At 38.2% G+C, this 6,000-nt stretch overlaps 1 protein-coding gene across 1 annotated transcript in view; it reads right to left on the minus strand.

The window, feature by feature from the left end:
• The window catches only part of CYP19A1 (cytochrome P450 family 19 subfamily A member 1), a 39,972-nt gene extending 35,203 nt beyond the window's left edge, over positions 1–4,769 (minus strand). The window contains exon 1 of the mRNA XM_084640492.1: positions 4,728–4,769. The gene's annotated coding sequence lies outside the window, so the exon portion shown is untranslated. The remainder of the gene's footprint in view (positions 1–4,727) is intronic.
• Between the last annotated feature and the right edge of the window lie 1,231 nt (positions 4,770–6,000).

Consider the following 6,000-nt stretch of genomic DNA (forward strand, 5'->3'; position numbering starts at 1 on the left):
CACAAACACAGAGAAACAAGCACCTTTCCAAACCCATAGAAATAAATACATGAACAAACCAAAAGCCATCTGTTAATTTTATTTTATTTATAATACCTGGATGCACTCAAAATATCTTGTTAGTCATTGCTCCACCACCACATGCAAATTTCAGGTCTATGAAAAAAAGAATCTGAGTATAAGTGGTTACTATCAAACACCAATAAACATTAGAAACATAAGGAAAAGTTAAACCAACCAACCCTGTGAAATACAATCAGAGTGGAAAACTGTGAATAAACAATCGGCACAAGGAAAATAACGGGCTACACTCTCTCCACTTCCAGGAGAGAATTTGACCCACTACTTCTGTGTCCTCCAGTCTTTTTGCAAACTCCTCCTTCACTCTCCACCATGCAATTTTCCCCCATCTCCAAGATTTCAGTCACATTCTGGTATCCTGGTACAGCACTTCAGCTTGTCTGCTGCCCCTCAGCTTTTCCTTCTTCTATCTTTGCAACTTTAGTGTGTGTGGGAACACTGCAAATCTGAAAGAGAAGAGAAGGTCATGCCATGCTGGTCTGACAGTTGGACATTGACTCAACAGTTATGGTTATTTTATTGTTCATAAAGTAAGAGCATTGTCTGCGCACATAAAGAACAGCTAGATAAAAAGCCTACCTACAGTACACAGATGTTTTGCAGGCAAATTCTACCATAGAACACCTTAGCAAAACTCCTCTACACAGTGACTAATGATCAAACAAGATACTGATTATCAAACCTGAAATAATATAAAGCTTTACTTACAGCCTGGGAAGAGCAAGATCCACAATTGTATCCCATCCTAGTCTCCACAGATGGTTGCAGGGGCCATGTGTAGCCTATTAAAGGTTACCAGTTGTTCCTGGGTCATTGGGATTGCTACTTTGATGGTGCATCTTGTTGATTTGTAGCTATACATCAAACGTGCGTTGTTTAGTTAGATTTCTGAATGGTGCCTATCTAAAACTCTAGGTACCAGTACAGTAATTATATGAATATATTCCTGGATCAATACAGAAAAAAGAAATACCCCACAGGAAAATGAAACCTTCAACCCCAGTCTTCACAATCGCACCCTCTATTCCTATGTCAGTGAAAATCTGAGAAATTGGCTACGCATTGCAATCTGACCTGGAGAGCAGCACGTTAGGCCTCTGATAGAGGAACGGGGTAGGAGCGAGGAGAGAGTTCCATAACTGGGGACCTCTTGGGGAAAATGTGCTGCTGCCATCCTTTCCCTGTTTATACCAAATGGCTGTTTCTGATCAGCAAAGCTGCTTCAGCTATTGCTGCATCCGTGTCACACAGAGTCCTCAAGCTCCTTAAAGATCAAACCCCACACCTCTAAATGCATCCAGAAACTAACTGGAAGCCAGTACAGATTAGAGTATTGGAGTAATGTGGTCATTGTACCACCTGAAGTTTCCAAATGGTCTGATGGTGTAGCGCCATGTTGAGAGCATTGCCAAAATCTAGTCTTGGGGTGACAGCAGTGGGATCGTCTACAAGGAGGTCCACTTCCAAGAGGAAAGGTTGTACTTTTGGCCACTGCTTATACCTGGCTTCTTGGCAGATTATGGAAATGCCAATAAGACCTTCAGATTACAAACGTGACTAACAAAGAACAAGAAAACTGCCCTCGTAGGGGGGATAATTGTAATCTCTGTTTGGGTGCATCCCTAGCCTAGCAGCACCCCTCCTTCAGGCTTACCTGACAGAGCTTCAGCACGCTACCCTGCTCTATTTAGTGTATGTAGTTATTATGCATCTTTGGTCATAGTTGGTCACCATATGCCAATTAATCCATGTCTCCAAACATAGCAATGCTCCCTCCTTCCTCGTAATTCTTATAATTTTTTATGTGTATAAAATATTTGCTTAGGTAATACAGGTTTATCTAACACATTTATGTGACCCCTTTCTGTAGTATCTGAGCACCTTACAATCTTTAATATATTTATCCTCACAATACCCCTTTGAGGGAGAGTACTACATGCAATGTTTCCTGTACCCTAGTTGATATATATTCTATCTTTTGGACGGGTACAAACCTATGCAATGATTTCTCCAGAACAGGCATATTTTTGCAGACTGCTCTGTTGCTATATTATTTCAAGGAAATTTTGTCCTGATGCTTTTAGTGGGTTCTCTCCTGGAATACTGTGCAAATTGCCACTCCCCACCCCCTGAAAGAGCAGTCTCATTTTGACAGGGCACTCCTGTACCCTGCAAGGTATTAAAATGGTCCCAAATATCTTTTGGGACGATGCAACAGGATAATAGAATCTCTTAACATTACAACACAATCACTGTGACCTAGAGGACAGTGTCTCTAATATGACCAAGGCCATGTGGATGCCTTGTTTAGTTGTGGAGCTGTGAAATGGCAGACTCAGTGTTATACCAGTATGAACTTAAGCCAAGACTTTCAAAAGTCTCCAGTGATAATGGATGCCTCAATTCTTAGGTGGCCAACTTCATTTTTCACAGCATGGTTGCTCAGTGGTTTCTGAAAAATCAGGACCCAAGTTGGGCACTCAAAAACTGAGGTACACAAAATCTCTAGTAACTTCTGCAAATTTTGCCCTAGTGAATTAATAGACCTGCCCAGTTATAGAGTGATGTTAGTTGCCCATAGTAAATGAGACTAGAAAACACACCTGCTTTGGGTAACTTCATAGCGAGTATTGCATCCACCTTTCTTTCATGCCAATCACTGTAGTACCTTGGGAGCTGTTATTTGCCTTAGATCAAAATACAAGGGAAGGTTCACTACATGGTGTCCCAGTGCACAATAGGGCTCTTCATTTCCACAATGATCTGTGATTGATTAAATTACAATTTCCACAAAAAATAAGAAGGTTCTAAAATTAGAATTTGGACAATGGCCCTTTCTGAGATTTTAATTACATTCTGATGTATGATTTGAAAAATACCTTGCCAATTGTGTCGCTTTTACAATAGGACTTTTTGTTGCTTAGAGACCGAAGTAGTGTTCATGAAAAGTGGCATCCCCAGTAGAAGCTAGATGATGATTTTTGCATTGTACCTTTTAATCGAAAACACTGGATGATGCAGAATGAGAGTATATTAGTTCATGCTAGCCATCAGATTGAGACATATATACTAACAAAGCAGATTCAAACATATATATTAACAATGATCTAATTTGTAGGGACACTTTCGAGGTTTTTTTTTAATTCCTGGTTTGAGAGTCTTGTAAACCATATTATTCCCATGTCTTGTCCAAAAGAAACTTTTAGGACAACTTAAAGTGCAATTATACCATCAAAAGTGACAGGAAGATTAGTGGAGAATGGATGGTCAGTATTTATCTCTAATTTCTATATCAAATTTGCTCAGTTTACACGTCAACAGCTGTTTTTCTTAACTGCTAGCAGCCCTGCAAACTCTACCTGTTATCTGAAAATCCAGCTGTGTTCTTTTTGCCTCTTACATCACCACTAGCAATATAGATTATGCAATTATAACTGAGCAGACAATTTAGTTTATCATATATAGAGAGAACAGAATCCAGATCTCTTTGTCATGATTATATGTCTACCATGGCAATACTAATAGTAGTAGAAACCTGTTTTCGCTGGTAAATAGATATGACTTTTAGAGATAGAGGGAGCTATTTTATTAAGTGGCATCACTTTTCACATAGCGACTTTAATGTCTGTAACCTCACCAAATGTTACCTAGGATATGAAAACCACTGCATATATTCCAATGAGTATGTTAATAAAATTTAGAGAAGCAAAAACAACTTTGCTTTGGAAATGGAAATAACAAAACTCATTTAGAATACAGTTTTTCCAGACATAATTTTCTGTTCAAACAACTGTATGTATCAGAAGTGGACAAGGAAGAAATTCTAGTAGTTTAAGTAAAGACAGATCCTTACCACAGAAAACACCAGTGGCCGTGAGACAATTAACCAACTCTCCAGATCAGTTATAGATGTGTAGTGTTCTACCCAATGCCTTCTTTTTCACCTCCATTTTCATAATTCTGACAGTTGATTTCTCCCTGCTATGGCTGTGTTACTTGGAAACCATAGTTTGCCCAATTCCAGTCATTTTCTGCTTAGCTTTACTTTGAGAATCCAGCTAACAGTTGACAATATCCATTCTCTCCCATATCTAGTTATGGAGCAAATCTTTCTCTCGAGCAGTGCATACGGACAGAGAAAAGGTTATTCTAAGTAGAAGGAACCCAGAAGGTACTAAAACATTAGACAGCGAGCATATTTCTTGCCCATGGAATTTGCACCAAAAATGCAAGAAGTTTGTAATTAAATACTTTTCATACTGTCTAAATGGTTTGAAAAGTTGAATGAAACGAACAATTTCATTACTGCAATAGTTCTGCCAAAATGTGCTCCTTTTTTGAAAAAAAAGTGAAACATCCCATAATAAATACTTACAAAATGAGTTTCTATAATTTTGTTCTAAATTGCAAGATGTGTTTGAGTAAGAATGCTTTATGCTGTAAGTCAGAAAACATGTAAAGAGCTATTCAGACATTATATCATTTACAGAAAGTTAGCCAGAATAAAGTAAGATCAAAACAACGCTAACATTCTAAAGATCAAAACAACTCTAAAATTAATCAAATAGAATCTATGTCTCTTTCACAGTTGTTCTAGCTTAATTTTTAAAGAAAAAATGCTAAAATATGAATGTTAAATAAGTTACCTGTGTCCTTTTGTTATTACTTCGTTCAGTTCCTGATGAGAGCTACCTGTGTTATCGGGTGTGCTCCTTTTAAAGATCAGAACAGGTTTTCTGATGACCACTCTGTGTGGCATCTCTTATGAAGGTGCTTCTTGTTGCTAAGAGATCAGTTGCTTAGAGATGAAGGTTTTTTGGTTTTTGTGTGTGTTTTGCAATAGGTTGGGGAAGGAAGGGTGTTAAAAAGGATAGCATAGTGAGGAATAATGGGATAACGTTAATTCCTTGAAAACAGGAGACTTTTAGAAACAAAGCTTCCTTACACTGAGATGTATTAAGCAATCAAATAATTTCCAGCATAAATGCGAAGAAATGGAAGCTGCAATACTTTGGCTATATAAAACTGGAACGGACAAAACAATATAAAATGTGTTGTATGGAACAATCCTGAAATGGCAGCTGCATGACTTTTAAAGATCTATCTTATGTGACTTTCTGACTGTATACAGATACAGTACACATAACAACACATACAGGTTATAGTCATAATGATTCTTTTGAGGAATTGCATATACATTGCTTGTTTCTTTAAACTTCTGTTTTATAGTGCTCCTAGTTACTTGTATAGTTTTGGCCACCTTTGTAACTCTAATTTACCCTATGGAAGTATAAATGAGTTATTTTGCATTTGTTTAAGATGTTGCTACAAGACACACAGAATGCCCACTTTGCTTTGGAAAAAGATTTGCAGCTTTGTTAAAGGGCAAGATTAATAATGATACCTGAGGATAATATACCTACATCAATTAATTATTCTCAAATCCAACATAGAGGTCACCCTCACAACTTCTACTGAGGCTTTATGTGAACGGCAGATCTTTAGTCAATTAATTGCCTCTGCCAATAATCTATAGAGGAAGACTCCAGGATTGTCACTCTGTGTGGCGTGTCATTATGAAGCCTAGAATGTCTGTATAGTCAGTGTGAATGATGGAAACAACTACAAGGATGATTCTTTTTGTTCAGAATATCACCAGGTTCAGTCATCACTGGGATTTGTGCTCTGTGACTGCCCAATCTTTGCTGTGAGCCATTTTCAACTCACCGGTTTTCCTTATTACTGACAAGGGGACTGTAGCCAGCAAGGTGGCAGCCATTGCCCTATATTCTATCTCCATTTAGAAGCGAGGCTGCCCTTAATAAAGTTGGCTGCCACCTCTCACTGTTTTCAGTAAGATTGAAGTTGTGCCCACAGGCACAGAGGCTGCCCTGCTATGGTTCAGGGATCTAGACAGCA

The sequence above is a fragment of the Lepidochelys olivacea genome (assembly GCF_965140295.1).
Source record: "Lepidochelys olivacea isolate rLepOli2 genome assembly, chromosome: 10".
In the NCBI taxonomy this organism is placed as follows: domain Eukaryota; kingdom Metazoa; phylum Chordata; order Testudines; family Cheloniidae; genus Lepidochelys; species Lepidochelys olivacea.